This window comes from Calypte anna, chromosome 1 (assembly GCF_003957555.1).
Source record: "Calypte anna isolate BGI_N300 chromosome 1, bCalAnn1_v1.p, whole genome shotgun sequence".
NCBI classification, from domain to species: Eukaryota; Metazoa; Chordata; class Aves; order Apodiformes; family Trochilidae; genus Calypte; species Calypte anna.
In genome coordinates this window covers 118,450,054-118,468,264 of record NC_044244.1, presented here as the reverse complement: position 1 = coordinate 118,468,264, position 18,211 = coordinate 118,450,054, and positions in this window count along the sequence as shown.

The window sequence follows — 18,211 nt, the reverse complement described above, 5'->3', positions numbered from 1 at the left end:
AATGCAATATTAATTCTGATGGTAAGTATCTTGAAAAATTGCTGGGAAAATAGTGTATTGTAACTACGTTATGGAACAAAACTCAAGGCACAGAAGAAAAATATGAATTTTAGAATCCCTGGATCTGTTTGAGCATTGTAATGAAGTATGATGTGATGTCAAACCTGTCAAACCTGCAGTCTTTGACCACTTTTTTTTCTTTAAGCAACATGAAAGAAGGCAAAAGAAAAAAGTACAAGGGAACATACAGGGGAAGATATAAGGGAAGTAATGTTGGATTAATGAGCTGAATGTATTAGCAGTAATTTATATAACATTAGAATAATTTGATTTTGAAAATTTATACAGAAAATATCCTGAATTATTTAAAAATACAGATAAATTAGAAAAAAACATTTGAAAATTCTGTGACATTGGAATAACTCTGGTTTACCTTGGTCTTCTGGTTTGACACATTCAAATTCCTTAGAATGTGACACAGTAGTAAATAATAGTAAATAAAAATAAATATAGTAAATAAATTGTACCTGAAGCAAGATGCTGAAACAAAGATTTTTTATTTGTTTCTTTCTCTCATATACAGATGGTTGGAAAGCTTTGACGCTTAAGTAAATCTATACCCCACAAATATTGCAGTTTTTTGTATCTGGAACAAAAAAAAACCACCAAGCCCAAATAGTATTCTAAAGTTTTATTGCAATAATTTCATCTCTTTTTATTTGCTTTCTCATTTGTAATGCCACATTACAGAGCTGAAGTAAGGCACTCATCCAAGTTACATTAATATTACACTTGCATTGGTTAGGAAAATACACACTCTCTTCCCAAAAAGAGCAAACTAGGTTCAACTGAATTGGAGCATCAGAATATATATTAAAAATTACTGGGAAAAAAAAATTTAACGTAATTTTCTAAATTACAAGTAAGAAGTTAGTGCCCAGGAATTCAAAAGAAAGGGGACACAGAAAATTTAAAGAGGTAAAGAACATATCTTATGCTGCTAAATGCATTAATTTAATCAAATTATTGAGTCATACATTAATAGGTAATTCTGGCTAATATGAACTTGCTTAAATAGGGACATATTTTTGTTAGGTTTTGTTTGATGGGGTTTTTTTTGTCCTTTTTGGTGTTTTGCTTTTATGTTGCTTTATTTTGTTCAGCTGGTTTTATTATTATTGTTGTGGCTTTTTTAATGTGTTGGTTTTTTTTTTTTTGCTTTAATAATATTTAGTACTAAATCCAAAAAACCCTGAATAGCCTCCTTGTAGCAATAGTAAAAAGTGGAAGTATTCCAAAAATTGAAAGAAATGTCATTCAATGCACACTTTTAAGATGTTCATGTTAGCAAAGTAGTTGTCAATGGTTAGTTTCACCTGTTCTGCATAAGACTGCCTAAGGTGAGGAATGTGGGATCTGATAAAATAATGAGATTATTACTATTAGCTAGATCTGATGCTGCATCCAAATTCTGTTCTTTGAAAGGTCCGTCTCCCTGCTGCTGATACAAAACTAGATAGCTGGAAAAGAATTTACAATTGCTCCTTCCCAAGCCCATCAGAAGAACAGCTGCATGGATTTTGTCACCAAAATGCACACCAATGTACAATGAAAACACAGGAGAGACTTTTTTTAAACTTCTTTAAGCTGTTATATGCAAAGGAATTAGGAGAAAAATCTTGTATGCACTGAAGCTGACCTACTTACATTTAGTGGTTTATGTTAAATACAAAAACGCACATTCTGCTGAATGTATTCTATTCCATAAGAAGTAGTAGGATCTCTTCTAAAATGTTTTTCATTTATTCATGCTGAGACTGTTCTTTTCCAGTGTGCTGATATTTGATACTGCAGTTTTTGTAACAGAGATGTCTCCTAAGTATTGCAAAAAGTTAGACAGAAAACCGAGAGACACAGAGGAAAAAATGTATCAGTAAATAATATCGGAGAAAAGGTCAAATGTTTAAAATAGGATCAAGGGATGGTAACATTAATTTATAAATATTGTTTAGGAGTTAAAGCTAATTTCAGAATGCATGGTTTTGCTGCACAATCATCATCATGACAGGTAATGTCAACATGATCCCATTATCACTGCAGAGTGCCCTGACCACAGACGTCTATAGAATATGGAAGTAGTTCACAGATACTAGTAGTACACCGAAGAAAAAAAAATAGCATGAACACTGAGGGCTAGGAAGGAGACTAGGTTATTAAAAAAGAAAATACAAGGTTGATTGAAGGGTTAAGGACACATAGCAGTTAAATATTACTACTGAGTCTTAAACAAGATGCTCTACACTGCCATTTGATCATAAGTGATAACTCATAAGAACATGATCATTTTGAATGATCAACAATTAAAAAACATTTTAAGTAAAGAACTACATACATTTTGCTCAGATTTATCTTAGTTTTATCTAAAGATGTATTAATCTAATCTAATGTAGTTACAAGTCTTCTAACGTATCCATCTTGCTCTGGCTCCTCTGTCCATCAAGGTGCAGCTAACTCCAGTATAATTCAATATCTGGGGAAGTGGTCCTTCCCAGTGTGCTCAGAGCTACTCCAGTACACTCTGATCTCCTGGTTCCTCCTGCCTTGGTCGGATGGATGCAGTTGCTGCTGTTCCTTTCTGCAGGTCCAGCCAACAGCAAGGCTGAGTACATACTACAGACAAGCCCAGCTTGCTTCATCACCTCTAACTAACAGGAACTGGAGTTCAGTGGTGAAACCTTCACACACTTTCACTCTCCAGAGCAGAACACCTTTCTGTATCATGTGAATAATCACTCTGCTTAAGTCCATTCAACACCAAGGCCCATAGATCCCAGGCCCTCATACAGTCACCCTGTCAGAGCTCGGGTATTTCCAGGTGCTGATCGTCTTCTACTCATCGTCTATTCCACACTTAAAGTTTACTAGCAACTAAGAAAAATACACTCTGATTTTGGACTGGTTTCACCACCTGAATCAGATGCGTGCTTGAACATAAACTTGTAGCCTCATTATATCATTTGTGTAACCTGTTGTGGCTGACAAATTTTTATCCAGAAGCAGATGAACAGATTATCACTGTGCTTAGGAACCTATGTTTGGGCAACTGAGTCATTCTGCTAAATTTAGGCATCTGCAGCATAAATGATTGCATGCTGGCTGGTAATCAAACTCCTGCTACAGTCAATATCCACCTAGTTGATACAGACAATAGAGACAGAGAACTTTTCAGCTCTTGCAAAGCAGATATATAGTTTAGAAAGAGACAAAAAAGCCCTAGAATCCACAGGCTGTACTGGCTACATCTTCATTGGCTATTATATGAGCTTAGGCATCAGTTTATATTTTGTAAACTGTGTTCTTATCAGTAGCATTTAGATGTCTGAAACTAGTTTTCTGCTTAAAGACACTTATAATATATATATTTTTTTAATAAACAAAAAAATTTTCAAAGCAAAAATTTAGCCTAAATGTGCTGTGGTTTCATGTTTTAAATACATATCACTATAAGTGATGCCTAACAAGTTATTAATCAAAAAAGGAATTCAATGTGATTAATCCCAAGTATTGTCTAAGTATTAGACCATTTGATGCTAATCCAAAACTGTGTATGCTTGTCTATTCTGAACTTGATGTTTATGGATCTAGGAGCATTTTGAGTCTGAATTATGAATCAATATGAATCAATATGAATCAATATGAATAGGAAACCACTCAAATAAAGTTAACTTTTCTAAATGTGTACTTTCTAGAATACAAAGTGGCAAGAAATCTTATTTTCCCAGAAATTTATGCTCCTTATGGTTGCTTATGCTTCTCCCATACACAAATTTCCTTGCTTTGTATTATTTTTCATATTGGTGAGTTTGATAAAATTAATAATAATTACTGCATCTAATATTCTTCAACTACTGCTTTTGGCATAGATGAAAACTAGATAATTCTGTGGATTATTAGTTATAAAAAGTTCAATTTGAACACAGATTATGAAATCATATGCTGTTCTTACTCTATTTTGAGTAGCATGGTTCTGATTTAGAAAGAAGATAGATGATGCTTCTATGATTTAGAGTCTATTTCATGCCTCTTATTCAACATGCACTTTAGGGTCGTCACTATAGCTGTGTTGAACTGAAGATAGCTTTTTATTTATACTATAACTAATTCTAAAATAAAAATAATTGCCTTGCATTTATTTTAAATCTTCAAGGAAGCCCCAAGTAGCTTAGATGATTACCATGACATCAACTGAGTGGAAACAATTCTAATCATATTTAAGTCAACTAGTGTGTGGGACCAGATGGGATGTATAGAAGTAACTGATCAATTTTACTGTGATTTCACTGTGTCACCTTTCAATATTCATGGCAGCTGGAAATGTTCTGAGTCAGTGGGAAAAGACAAACATCACACCCATCTTCAAGAAGCAGAAGAAGAATCTAGAGAGGCTGCTCAGCCTCCCTAGAGGCTTATGGTGCAAATCTACCTTTACATTTTTTTTCAACCATAGAAAGGAATTAATTTCCACAAAGGAAATCAACTACACACTGGGCTGTAGTAGAAGGGATGTAGTCAGCAGGTTGAAAAGATTCGTCTCCATTTTGCGACCAATTCTACTTCTTCCATTTCACTTGTAAAAGAACAGCAGGATAGCTACATCTAGTATTGGGTTCCTCATCAAAAGAAAATTATATACTGGAAAAATTTGGGATGGTAGCTGGCTAGATTTGTTCAACCTGGAGAGTGGAGGTTAAGGAAGGATTCATTTCTGTCCACAACTGCCTAAAAGGAGGTGTAGAGTTTATGGGAGATGGATGAAACACAACAGGTGCAAGTAAGAGTTTAGACGACTCTGACTCAATAAAAAGGAAAAAAAGATTCACCATAGGAGTGTTGAAATACGTGAACAGTTGACCAGAGATGTAGTGAACCCCCTGAGGACATTCAGAGCTTGACTAAACATGCCTTGAGCTTCTTGGAACAGGAAGCTGGACCATATGGACTTTGGGTGTCCCTTCAAAACTATGTGATTCTATTACGATTATTTTGAATAAATCTTTTTTATTCCTTAAAACAATGAGCTAAAACCAGCATTGGTTCTCATGTTCCACACAGAAATTTGTCAGGAAACAGATGTTGAACTTCTAGTTTTCCCATTTGTAATTTTAGTTTAAAAAGGGGGAGATAATACCTTTATTAGACCAGTTGTTATTATGTGAAAAACAAATAAGCTTTAGGAAAGCATGTCATTCTGCCTATTAAAAAATACATCAGGTAGCTCCAGGGCTTTGATTTTCTAATCATCTGGAATGGGCACCTGCTGAAGAATAATTGAGGATCATCTCTATCTTCCTCTCTATGGAAACAAGAACTTGGAAATTATGTAGGTGTCTCTGTTACAGGGTTGAGATGTGCGTGAGTTGCACACATCTAGGCTAAATATAATCTTAGTTAGTCTAATAAAAGATTCTATTTTTCCCATACACCTTTGTGTGTCTATATATATGTGTGTGTATATACACATATATATATAACCCATCAAAGTTATTACAATAATGTCATTGCTCCTGTTGAGTCTAGTAAGTAGATGGAACGGATAAATCCATCTGGCTGGAATTCAAAGTAAAAAAGTTCAATGTCTTGAAATCAGCAGCATTTATAACCACTGAGTGATTGAGGAATTACTTAGGACTTGAGAACTTTTGATTTAAGTATCATGATGTACAGTCGCAAGAGACTTAAGGATGAGAAGCTCTGTCATTAGATGATTATTAGATTTAATAATACAGTTATTAAATCAGTTTTCATCTTTATTTTATTATTATAAATCTTAGTGTTACTTAACATGCGGTTGCTTCCACAGTATTTGGGAAACTATTGAATTTGAAACAGGGAAGGGAAAAGAGCTGTATTTATGACGAAGGAAGATACAGTCTCTTTTTCACTAGAAAGATTTTATTTTCCATCAACTTTAAAAAATATTCTTAAAATATATATTTCCAAAGGGTTAATATAATGAAGTATTGTATAAACTTGGCTTAGAGGGAAGAACTACTATATACAAATAATTATGTCTATATTTGATCACTCATATAAAAAATCACAATAAAAATGGAATACAAGAGCAAAGAAAGAGAAAGATATGCCAAAAGGAAGCAAGAAGTCAACATTAAGTTTTGCCAATTTTCTTTTACGTATCTTGAGAGAATATGAAACTGTCTACTTTAAACACTCTATACACTCAATTAATCTTTCCATTGACATTAAAATCTGCAGCACATCTACCATCTGATGTGTGTAACAAGAGATGCAAATCTGTATATTGAAGCATGAGCAGTCCTTAAACAGTTTAGTGAGTTGAGGCAAAAAGACTAGGCATCAAATGGAATGGAAAATTCTATTATTATGCACTGGGTTTTGGGTAAAGAGCTTCTAACTACAGTTAAGTTTAGAGGCTACATGTCATTTTTATAGCACTCATTAATTCATTTTTTAGAGAGATCTTTTCTGTTACTTCACTCCCTGGATGCAATGACACTACAGGAGGTTGCTGTTAGTGATGTGGAACATGTAGCTTTGTTACACAATTTCTTAAAGTCATTCTGGTGTAGCAAGCACACAGAGATAAGATTTATAAGTAAGTGATCTAAACACTAAGTTCGCATTTTAACCCTTAACAAGCCTTGATTCACATTCAAACACCTTTTAATATCCAAACATCTGAGCAAGCTAAAATGAAACATTGGCCAATGGTTGTAAAAGCACAACAAAAGCCCATCTGCAGTTCTTAATTGAATTATCTGGCATAATCTCCAGTTCTTAATAGAATTATTAGGCATAAGGGAAATGTTCAACTAAACCTGGACATATCCCTAGCGAGGTATGGAGGAAAAGGGAGTACAAAGACAATGTTATCTCTGCTTCCTGCTTCATTGTATGAAAATGTAAATATCTCTTCTGACTTCAGAGAAAATATATTAAAATTTGCAGAGAGCCTGAAAAAATAACTCTTAATTATTAACTATTAAATTTATTTCAAGAATTGTCAACAATCAAACCTGCCAAAATTCTCAGTCCAATAGTGATAGTCTGGCAGTGATACCCTGAATCTACTAGACAATTTTCTCTGCATGCACAGACTCTGTATCCAGATGTTTTTTATGTGTATATATTTTCCCAAGACATTCTGGTAGAAAAGGGATGGTGAGCTCATTAAGATAAATGGATCATTGTTAACAATTAGCAAGGCTGGACACAAGGATTAGGGATCAACTATGGATAATCTATGCCTCTCATTTGGTCACATTTACTGTTTGGTTTCTCCCTGTTGCAGGGTACATCCAATTTTCTGCAACAACATTTTGGTGGCCTTTTTTTCTGGATATCCTATTCTGGATTTTTTTTTTTTTATGCAGTTAATAAGAAACAAAGGAATTATTTCTAATGCACTTTTATTAGGACGTTTTCTGTTAGAATAATTTAAAAGATTGCAGCATGTAATTCCCAACATGAAATAGCTCAGGAATGAAAAATTATTTTGTTGACATTTTCAGTGTTATCCTTTCTAGTGTATTCTCTAAGTAGAACTTTAACTTTCCATATCATGTAGATGAATACAGATTTAGTTGTTCCATTTGGAACATAGAATATGTGCAGTCCTCAATGAGTTTAAAATTTTAACACTTACGAGAGTATAGAGGGGAGATTCTCAATTTTGTTCAGGTGATAATGAATATGAGTGAGGTAGTTAGGCTGGTAACATGGCCTAACTCATGCCAGTCTCAGAAATATCTGTGAATATTTCTATCTGGACCCTTTCCAAAATTATTGCAAAGGAACATCTTCCTTTATACTTAATTCTTTCATACTTAAATAAATGCAATGTCATCTTTCTCTTGCTGCATGATTGTAAGGAGTCTCTTTGCATTATGTTTCTTCAATTAATGAACTACCAGTGCATGAGAGTCAGAACAGAAAAAACAATCAATAGCTATAACTTGCACAGTCTATTTTTGTTTTGAAGACAATTGGTATTCGCCTAAGAATATAACTATTAAGTGATTCAATTGCATTTATTTAAGTACAAAAGTATTAAGTATAAAGGAAGATGTTCCTTTGCAATAATTTTGGAAACGGTTTCCATCTTGAAAACTGAATAATTTTCTCTCAACTACAAAAACAAATATGAGACCTTCTGACCCTATACAGTTCAATTGCAGTGCTTCAGATACAATTAAAAAATCCCTCAAAACTCCACAACTTTTTTAGGAGCATACATTCCTAATTTTATGTCTTCATTGTATGCTATTTCCTAACTGCTTGAAACAAATTCCAATATCTGATATGTACATAAATATAAAAATCTAAACCAAGAAAATTTTTCTTCCTTTGCCAAAGACCTTCTAATATATAATCTTTAGCTATAGAATGTTAGGTTTTGAGTCAGGCATATGTTGAAAAGATTACAATCGAGTTTCCAAACCCAAGAGGATGATGAAAGAAATGCTGGCTAGCTAGTTCTGTAGTTTGCTTTTTATATATCAGAAAAGGAAAAAAAAAATTGGCCTCTCTTAAGAGATCATATTTGTTGGTCCACAAAAATTAATTAGCTTTTTTGATCTTTCAGGAGGGCAGGCATTTTCAACCTTAAAGCACGAATGTCAATAGAGAATTAGAATGTTTCTACTGCATCTCTGAATACGGGCCAGTGTCTTCAAACATGAACAGCTAAACTCTGGCATTTCAAACTAAATATAGAAGCTGGCATATAGAGATGTAGTTCTTGGAATGCTGAATATCCAAAACTTTCTACTTTAATGGGAGAGCTTGCATAAGAAGGAAGTGTTCTGTGGAGCCAAAATGTAATTTAATTTTAATAGGACTCTTCATGCACCGTAGCACAAAATGCTTTTCAAGAAAGGCAGACTTTTTCCTTCAGTCATAACACTATAAATTCAGCACTGCTTTGGTAATGTTATAATGCTTCTTACATATGTAAGAACTCAGATATATGGCAGAAGAACGAGGAGAATGAAAGTGATGTGAGCACTAGAGTTGTTTATGTGGATTTTCCTGATTTTTTTCCTGCTTTATTTTGTGTTTATGTGATAAAACATCATTCCCTTGTGATGTCTGCCTACTATTGGGTGGTCAGCTTGTTGTGTTTTCGTACACTAGTATGAGGGTTCTCAGAAATTCCAGTTTGTGTCCTAGCCCTGCCTGTGCCTTCCCAGCCCTCCTCAGGGTTCCCCTATACTGGACCCCACATGAGCCCCCAGGTCTGCCAGCCCCTGCCCAGTTACCCTGCAGCAGAGTTGGTCTCCAGCTCCCCACTGCCCAGCCCTGTCTGGCCATGGGTCTTACTGAGCAGGGCCAACCCATGGGACCATGTGCCAGACTGGTTTTTGCTCATCAATGATGCACAGGCTTGAAGGAGCCCTGGTGCCCCCCGTGGATGCATTGCCCATGGCTAGAGGGTGGGACTGTCCCTGGCTGCCAGATTCTGCCCAATGAGGACACCACAAGGGGTGCCCATCAGTCCCAGCTTCCAGGCAGTGCCCTGAGAGTTTGCTGCTCTGCTTTAGTGACAAATCTCAGTAAAGAAGTACGTAAAGAAAAATGATGATAGCTGATATGCAGTATGCCAAAAGCATGTGGTAGTAGTTTTATAGCTGTCTTCCACACAAAGAAAATAGAATAAGAAATGGCTGTAAGGTTTTATTCAGTAGCTCTTCTAAGCAGACATCTGGAGCTTTTAATTGATCTAAATACAATTTCTTGAATCACATCCAAGTATGTTTTAAACATATAGAGATGCATTAACCTCAGCAAGAAACCCTCCTTTAAATTCATTGCAACTTAAATAATTGCACATTAATAAATCTTTGCTGCTTTAAATAAATACTTCTTTTTAAAAGAAGTCACTGGTTTTCCTGGAATGGCAGCAATGTAGCTGTGCACAAATGCTTAGTGACAGGTAAAAATGGGAAGTGATCAAAGTCTGTAGAGAAGAAAGTATTTCTTCCTAATTTTAGCCAAACTCTGTAATCCTTGGTTTTTTATATGACCTGTTTTCTTTACCATTTTATTAACAAATGAATGCATTTTTAACTTTAGCTGCTATAAAATTGAAGATTTTAGGATTCAAGATCTAGGAAACAAATTACAAAGTCTCTGTTCTGCACATTCTGATGCCAGAATTATGCCTGTATAACACACTTCCAGTCCAGGTGGAAACTCTGTTTACTCAAAATTTCTGTTTTAATTAATACACAGCAAGGAGAGAATTTTTCTTAGTTGTAGTGATTCTAGTTCTATGAACTTTGCCCTTGGACATGACATGACACATATCGCTATAGCCAAGTACATGATCAGGCAAATTCAAATGATATTTTTGCTGCTGACATGATTGCCTGAGGACAATGTGTTTCCTTTGAATGATAGAGTACTAAGCAAATAGAAAACAATTCAGAAATATAGGATGTTCTGGCCTGAAATGATCTCATCATTGTGAAGTTTCAGTAGGTCAACCACAACAAATATGCAGTTACACATGACAATGAGAGTAGCATAAGTCCTTGCAGTTGTCCAGAATCCCACAGGAATTCCCTTCTACTCAAATTATACCAGAATAAATCATATAATCATAGAACGGCCAAGGTGGGAAGGAGACTTAAAGATCCTCCAGTTCCAACCACCTTGCATGGGCAGGGACACCTTCCACTAGACCAGATTGCTCAAGGCCCAATTCAACCTGACCTTGAACACTGCCAGTGACGCAGAAGCCACAACTTCCTTGGGCACCCTGTTCCAGCATCTCATCCCCTTCCTAGGAAAGAATTTTTTCCTAATGTCTAACCTAAATCTCCCCTCTTCAAGTCTGAAGCCACTGCCCCTTGCCTTCTTGCTACACACCTATACAAAAAGCCCTACCTTAACTTCTTTATAGGCACTGTTCAGATATTGGAAAGCCACTACAAGGTCACCTCAGACCCTCCCCTTCTCTAGGCTGAGCAACCCCAACTTCCTCAGCCTCTTTTCACAGGGGCTCCAGCCCTCTGATTATTTCAGTGTCTCTCCTCTGGACACGTTCCAGGAGCTCTGTGCCTTCTTATGCTGGGGACTCCAGAACTGGACACAATGCTCCAGATGGGGTTTTTCAAGAGCAGAGTTGAGGGAGAGAATCACCTCCCTTGGCCAGCTGTCTATGTTTCTTTTGATGCATCCCAGGACAGGACCAATTTTCTGGTCTGCAAGCACACATTGAGAGCTTCTGGTATGTCACCACCCCCAAGTCCTTCTCAGGGTTGTCCTCAATCCTTTCTCCTCCCAGTCAGTATTAATGCATGGAATTACCTCGACCCAGGTGCAGAACCTTGCACTTGGCCTTGTTGAACTTCAAGCAGTTTGCACAAGCCCATTTCTCAAGCCTGTCAAAATCTCTCTGGATGGCTAATTAATGACTAAGTTTGAAACTGTCCCACCACACCTTGAGGGAAAATGGCAGAAATCCTTTGAAATATACCATTGGCGCCATTAGTTTCCTACCTAAAATGATGAGAAGAGGCTGTTCTCTTATTTTTCCTGCTGCAAGATCAGCACTCTCTTCCTTTCCTGATATTTCCTCTGGGAAGGTGAGAGCAGTGAGACCAGTGATAGGGGAATAAGAGATTTTGCTCATGTGCAGCATGTTCAGTTTTCCAGTTTCTTTCAGTCTGATCTGTTCTCCAGTGAGACAGACAAAATACCCAAAATGTTGAGTATTTCCTGACCCCATCTTTTTAGCAACACAATTTTATAGGAAAACAATTTTCTAAAGACATCCCTGAGGTGTTATGTTGTAAGAATGCCATGTATAGCAATTCCTATCTGATTTGAAACAGCCCTTGGCTGACCTAACCAGGATGGCTGTAGAGCTGACTTAAGCTCTTTTTGGGGATGCTTTCTTTTAAATGGAATATGGCAGTGACAGCAGCCAACCTATCAGTTTAACCTGCCTACAAAAAAAAAAAGACATTCTTACAACTGAATTGACCAAGTTAAGTCAAAAGCATTATCCAACAGGAAAAAACAGGCAAATGAGAGAATTACATTACCATATCAAAACAACTCACAAATGTGCAATAAGTGCAGGAAAATCAAAAGAAGTTTCAGGGAGATGGCCCACCTGCAGTTTCTAGGGACACTCCTACTACTACAGAGGGATGTAAAAAAAGACAGAAATTGAAGGAAATTATTTGGCATTGAGCAAGAGCTTTTCCTTGCTTAGTAATACCCAAGAGCTATTTACTAGAAATGTACATACACAGCAAGAGAACTTTAGTAGTTAAAGGACAACTTCCCTTCAGGCTTTTCTGGTCTGAAGTAAGGAAACAGTTTGCCTGTTGATAAAATAGAAAAATAATTTGTCTACTGGGTGGTAGCTTAGCAGATTCACACTATGAGATGGCAGAACTTGCTCAAGTGCCACAGAGACCCTGATGCAGATGAATTCAAAGACTTCCTACTGCAGATGCTCACTGTGCGGGGCTTGATGCCAAGGGAGAAGGCTGAAGCCAAACTAAAACCTTGTGTGTTGAATACAGGTGTGGCAGAGGGCTTTGCATATCTCACAGCAAAGAGTTTGTGCATCTGATCAGGTTTTTGGTTTTGTTTTTTCCCTTGGAACACAAGTCTTCAGGCTCCACCTGCTCCTAGCCAATTTTGGTTCTGCCAGCAGAGGGCATGGGGAAGCAAACCTTCCTTGCTTCACTGTGGTAACATTCCCATTTTCCAACATCAGGAGCAGAGTGACAAAACTGCACTTTTGGTCTCTGGAATCTCTAGACAGGTTACTGATTGTGAAGGAAGAACTGGAGGTTCCTATCAAAATGAAGGAAATCCAAGTACATACCCTTGTGTACACCTTCATTTCAGGGTTTTTCTTTTGTTGTGGGAACACTTTTGTCTAGAAGAGAAATGTCATTTTATGCACCCATTTGTTCACCCTGGAGTTCAAATCAAGTCAGGAGGCTGTTGTCCCAGGGTCCTTGGTAGGTTTAACAGAGAGCTAAGGGAACATAAGGGATTCCATGTGATGTAGATATGTCAAACAGGACCTATTCCAAACTTCAACCAGGACCAGGTCGTCTGGGGGGCACCATGGCAGACCCAGCATCGGGCATCAGGAATCTACTTGGGAAAGGGCTGAAGCTGGTTCAGGATGTGAACCCACAGTTACCCCAAGGTTGGGCAGAGCCGGGCTATGAGGAACTGAGGACCGACCCTGCTGCTGTGTCACTAAGGCAAATGCTGGCAGTCCCACAGAGCTGACAGAGTGTCCTGGGCCTTAGGCAGGGTGGGGCAGGGTGGAAAGAGTTGCAGGAGCTGGGTAGGGGCAGTCAGGGCTGATGTTTTTCCCCAGGTCCCTGAGACTTGCCTGTGCTTCTGTGTGCAAGTGATATTTCGTATAGAAACTGAAAGCCAGAATAAAAAGAGTAATTCCCAGGAACATGTAGTTGTGGGCAACCCCAGTTTTAATTTCTGTTTTCATTCTCACTTTTTAAAGATGGCACAACTATTAAAGAAAAGACAACAACATTTCAAATAAAGGAATACAAAAAGACAGAATATTTCAAACATAAAACCACCTCTTCCAGTCCCTGATCTATAAAGCTGCTTTTACCACTGTTCTTTCATCACCTTGTGTTTGATATTTTAACATACATGTTTTAGAAGTGTATTACTGGACATGTATTTGTCAGAATATCTATTAACACATTTGCTATATTCCTGTGGAGGTGGAAAGTTTTATTGATGTAAATCAAATTTTTGCAAAATCTAAGAAACAAACAGCTGATATAAGCAGAAGACAAGTGCCTTTTCAAATAGGTTGCTCAGAGTTTACACAATTCACTGAAAAAGACTTTGAGAGCAATAAAGTGATGGTGATCTGGATGCTCAGAGGTAGGTGCGCTTGGTGCATAAGCATCTTTTTTCCAAACTAACTAAAATGTTATATACACACCTTAATTCAGATAAATATAATATCCATGTGTTCCTGGGCTGTTCCTTTAAAAGATGAGATGAGTTCAGAAAAAGCCATGGCTTTAAAACCAGTTTTATTAGGGGTATATGCCTGAGAAATTGCAGAATGACTGGGAAAATAATTTCTAAACTATGCATTTAAAATATAATAAAGCAGAATAACAATCACTAGCTCATTAATAATACTGTGAAAGCCTACTATTACAGTCTACAGACACTAAAGACTAAGATGTGGATATATTTTATGTGATGTAACACCATTTGCTGTATGGATAGGTTTATAACCACAATCTCCACAGAACTGTCAGACCCAGACCTGTGGATGTAAAGCCTTCAAACTTTGTGAAGTTTAAGAAAATCGCATACAGGCATTGGTTTAAAATTAATGAAATTGTGCTTCTTCTCCCTTCAGAATGGGAGAGCACAAGAACATGTCTAGGAGAAGAGGGAGACATAGTATCAATCAGCTTATGGAAAAAATTATGAGAACCAGTTTATGAAAGAAATTCTTATGATATGTGAAACCATGAGACTGTCCCATATTTCAGCATCCAATCACTGGGGAATGTCAGCCCTAGTGTCTTCACCAAGCAGTGGTGGTACCCTTATGGGCACCTGATGGTTTGCATATACTAGGGAACTTTTTTTCATGTGGTTTAGCACTACTGAAATGAAAGCCCTGCAAATAGTCAAGCTCAAAAATTAGAAAAAAAGATAGTAAACCCTCCAGCTTGTTTCACCTATAGGTTTTTTCTTTTGAAAGACATCCTCTTACTCTCCAGGTTTTTAATGAATATGTGACAGCTTTTCAGCACAAATATCTGGCAAGACATTAGGAGGATGTTCTCTTTCAAGGTATTCAGGGCAATTCAGAAATGTCTTTTATCAGGCTGTCAAAAGCAGATCAAAGTATAGCTTTCCTCAGTCTGGGGAGATCAAGAGCTCCAGAAGAGACAGGAGTTGTTCAGACATTGGGACATCATACTCCTGTTCTTGCCTTGACAGCAATGCAAGGATGTTGAATCAACTCATTTGTTTTTATTGATGAATGCTGGTTTTCTAAATATGCAAATGAAAATCCATTTTTGCAGGGAAAAAATCCTGTTCTTAGCTTAAAAACCTTTGGTCATAAATGTTTAAATCAACAAACAGGTACCCTTATGGTAACATGAAAACAGCTTCAGACACTTCTTAGAAGAGTATATCTTTGCATGAGAAATCTATCTGGGGGGTTTGGAACATCTCTCAGAGTTTATCAGGACCACTATGTGTTTTGTGTTGAGATTGATGTTGCAGCTTTTTCTACCCTGACAAAACCATTTTGTACTCTGAAAAGTTACTAAGATCCCTGTGATGTTTAGAAAATCTTTGATCTCAGTTTTATCACTCACAAACAATATTTTCCAGATGTTTGATTACACTCATACTGATTTTATGTGGGGGAACAAAGGATTTACTCCTAGGGCTTCAGTTAAGTTCCACACAAATTTGACAAAAAGACATTTACATAAAACTTTCCAATATTTTAATGGTGAGAAACTATAATACATAGAATATTTTCAAATTGAAAAGAAAATAACTGATCAGAGGTCTCACAGGGACATTTGAAAAATTACCTTTCCCCAAGGCTGCTAGACAGAAGAATCATGGTAAAATGGTACTCAAAACCCTTCTTAATGATTGAAAACTGTTGTTGTTAGTTTTTTGTTAATTATCTATTTCCTATAGACTACCTCTGCATCTCCAGAAGAAGTATGGTTCCTGAATTCCTCCTCCTCTTGTTTCCGAATATAGAATACTGCTCTGTCAGAAATTTGTTAAGGGTGGCACCACAGAGAATTACAATAGAGAACAATATGAAGTTCCTCCACACCTCAAAAATTACTTTTCTCTGTTAGATGCATTAGTGATACTCTTAAAATTAATGTAACAATTTCCCTGACTGACATTAGGTGTAGGTTTTGGATCCTGAAAAAATTACTGAGGTGATTTGTGCACCAAATGGAAACTTACTTGTCAGCTGAGCTAAGTAGTCATCAGGTTTAGGTGTCCCAGTTTCCTAGAGAATTTCTGAATATCTGTGATGTGATAAAGGGAATGGCTATGTAGCATATGAAAGAGAGACCTAATATTAATTTACATTAATTCACTTAATTCAAATTACCTTTGGCATGCTGCCATAAGGCAGTTGGCATAAGATCATGGACAGGTGTGCAATGTAGCCTTTCTCTCCTAGATTAATATATTCCCACAACAAGAAGAGAAGGCACAGACTGTTCCCTGTACTCATCATCCTCTGGGGTTCAGGGTTGTGAAAGTCCCTGAACTGAAGTGTATGTACTTGGATTTCCTTCCTTTTGATACTCACTTCCAGTTCTTCCTTCACAATCAGCAACCTGGTTAGACACTCCAGAGACCAAAAAGGGTAGTGTAGTCACTCTGTTCCTGCTGTTGGAAAATAGGAATATTACTCCTGTGAAACAAGCAAAGTTTGCTTCCTAATGTCCTCTGCTGGCAGGACCAAAATTGGCTAGAAGTGGATGAAGCCTGAGGTCTTGTGATCCAAGAATCAGAATCATAGAATTTTCAGGGTTGGAAGGGACCTTTAAGATCATCTAGTTCCATCTCCCATGGGTAGGGACACCTCCCATTAGATCATATTCCTCAGAGCTCCATCCTGGGGAGGGACTCGAGCACAGGCCCTATGAGGAGAGGCTGAGAGAGCTGGGGCTGTTCAGCCTGAAGAAGAGGAGGCTCAGAGGTGACCTCATTGCTGTCTACAACTACCTGAAAGGAGGCTGTAGCGAGGTGGGAACTGGACTCTTTTCACAGACGACCTTCAACAAGACAAGAGGACACAGTCTTAAGTTGTGCCAGGGGAGGTTTAGGTTAGATATTAGAAAGAATTTCTTCATGGAGAGGGTGATCAGGCTATGGAATGGACTGCCCGGTGAGGTGGTAGATTCTCCGTCCCTGGAGACATTTAAAAAAAGACTGGATGTGGCACTCAGTGCCATGGTCTAGCAACTGCTCCGGTGGGTCAAGGGTTGGACTAGATGATCTCTGAGGTCCCTTCCAACCCGGCTAATTCTATGATTCTATGATTCTATGATCCAGCCTTGCCTGCCTTGCTTTAAAAACTTCAGGGATGGCCTTCCACCACCTCTCTGTGCAACCTCCAGTGTTCCAGTGTCTCACCACCCTCATGATGAAGAACTTCTAACATCTAATCTAAATCTACCATCCTCTGGTTTGAATGCATTTGCCCTAGTCCTGTCACTACCTGACATCCAAAGGAGTCACTCACCAGCTTTATTGTAGGTCCCCTTCAGATACTGGAAGGTTACCATGAGGTCTCCTCAGAGCCTTCTCCTCTGCAGACTGAATCACCCCAACTCTTTCAGTCTGTCTTCATAGGAGAGGTGCTCCAGCCCTCTGATCATCCTCCTGGCCCTTCTCTGGATACGCTCCAGCACATCCATGTCTTTCATGTAATACAGGCTCCAGAACTGGACTCAGTACTCCAGATGGGATCTTGTAAGAACAGAGTAGAGGGGTAAAATCACTTCCCTCGGCCTGCTTGCCACACTTCTTTGATGCAGCCAAGGATCTGGTTGGCTTTCTGGGCTGCAAGTGTGCACTGACAGCTCATGCTGAACTTCTCATCCACCAGCACCCCCAAGTCCCTTTCCTCAGGGCTGGTTTCAAGACGGTCACTGCCCAACCTATACTGGTGATTGAGATTGTGTCGACCCAGATGCAGGACCTCGCATTTGGTCATGTTGAACTTCATGAGGTTGGCATGGTCCCACCTCTCCAATTTGTCAAGGTCACTCTGGATAGCCACACCACACAGCTTGGTGTCATCAGCAAACTTAATGAGCGTGCACTCGATGCCACCATCCATGTCACTGTCAAAGGAAAAGGGAAAAAACAAAACCCAAAACACCTGCTGAAACCCACAAATTCTTTTCTATGAGATTTTCAAAGCCTTTTGCCACACATCTATTCAGCACACAAGGTTATAATTTGGCTTCAGCCTTCTTTGACATCAAGCCCCAGCACAGCGAGTGTCTGCAGCAGGAAGCCTTGAATTCAGACCAGAAGATCCTGATGGGAAATCGTCCCTTAACTACTAAAGTTCTCTTGCTGTGCCTGTAAATTTCTAGTCAATAGTACTCGGGTATCA